The sequence below is a fragment of the Cebus imitator genome, unplaced genomic scaffold (assembly GCF_001604975.1).
Source record: "Cebus imitator isolate Cc_AM_T3 unplaced genomic scaffold, Cebus_imitator-1.0 Scaffold346, whole genome shotgun sequence".
NCBI lineage: Eukaryota > Metazoa > Chordata > Mammalia > Primates > Cebidae > Cebus > Cebus imitator.
Genome location: NW_016107661.1, coordinates 683,679 through 685,494, shown reverse-complemented (window position 1 = coordinate 685,494; position 1,816 = coordinate 683,679).

The window sequence follows — 1,816 nt, the reverse complement described above, 5'->3', positions numbered from 1 at the left end:
GGCCAACATGGCTAAACCCCATCTCTAGTAAAAATACGAAAATTAGCCAGGCATGGCAGTACATGCCTGTAATCCCAGCTACTCCAGGGGGCTGAGGCAGGAGAATGGCTTGAACCCGGGAGGCAGAGGTTGCAGTGAGCTGAGATAGAGCCACTGCACTCCAGCCTGGACAACAGAGTGAGACTCCGTCTCAAAAACAAAAAATGCACATAAGTTACCATTTTAACTGTTTCTTAGTGTGCAAACCCATGGCTTTTGTTATATTCACAAGATGCATGTGCAGCCAACTCCACTTTCCAGTTTTGGAACATTTTAATTGCTCCAAAAGAAAACACACCCATGACGCTGTCACTCTTCCTTCCTCCCTTCCCGCAGGCCCTGGAAAGCATTCACCTGCTTATCTGCTTCCTAGAGGACTCTCATTCGCCCTGGGTAGCCTCTACATTGTTGTTGTCCTTCTCGAAGCACAGCCCAGAGGCCTCCTGGAATTGGGAATCTCTAGCGCTGTCGGGATGCTTAGCAGGGCCGCCATGTACAGGCGTACAGGTTGCAACCTGCGCAACTCTATACAGCAGTCCTGGTCATGGGGGCAGCTTTGACCGGGCAGAGGCTGAGTTTGGAGGAGTCTGGCCCAGGGGGCTGCACAGCCAGGACCTGCCCACCTTGACCCCCAGCCTGGCCCCCAAGTCCATTCACTTCCACAAAGACTTCCAGACTCCACCAAGTGGTGCGTGAAGCCCAAAGGAGAGGGTGACCCCCAGTGGAAGGCGGGAGGCCCAGGGGATGGGAGCGGTGTCCCTGTGGGAGGGGTCAGGTGGCCAGGCACTTGGGGTGGGCACAGGAGTCAGACAAACCTTGATGTGCATTCTGACCCTGCCATCCCCCAGCTTTGTTGCCTCAATGTCCCCTCCTTTAAAAATGGGGTAACATGGGCCGGGCACGGTGGCTCACACCTGTAATCCCAGCACTTTGGGAGGCTGAGGCGGGCCAATCACCTGAGGTCAGGAGTTTGAGACCAGCCTGGTCAACATGGCAAAACACTGTCTCTACTAAAGATAGAAAAATTAGCTGGCGTGGCGGCGCACACCTGTAATCCCAGCTACTTGGGAGGCTGAGGAAGGAGAATTGTTTGAACCCAGGAGGTGGAGGCTGCAATGAGCCAAGATTGTGCCACTGCACTCAAGCCTAGGTGACAGAGCAAGACTCCATCTCAGAAAAAATAAAAAAATAATAAAAAATAGGGCTGGGCACAATGGCTCATGCCTGTAATCCCAGCACTTTGGGAGGCCAAGGCAGGCGGATCACAAGGTCAGGAGTTCAAGACCAGCCTGTCCAAGATAGTGAAACCCTGTCTCTACTAAAAATACAAAAATTAGCCAGGGGTGGTGGCGGGTGCTTGTAATCCCAGCTCTGAGGAGGATGAAGCAGAGAACTGCTTGAACCCAGGAGGCAGAGGTTGCAGTGAGCCAAGATCATGCCACTGCACTACAGCCTGCACGACAGAGCAAGACTCCATCTCAAAAAATGCATAAATAAATAAATAATAAAAATTAAAATGGGTCAGTCACAGTAATTCTCATACCTGTAATTCTAGCACTTTGGGAGGCTGAGGTGGGTGGATCACCTGAGGTTGGGAACTCAAGACCAGCCTGGCCAACATGGTGAAACCCCATCTCTACTAAAAATACAAAAATTAGCCGGGTACAGTGGTACACACCTGTAATCTCAGCTACTTGGGAGGCTGAGGCCGAAGAATTGCTTGAACCCAGGAGGCAGATGTTGCAGTGAGCTGAGATCGAGCCATTGCACTCCAGCC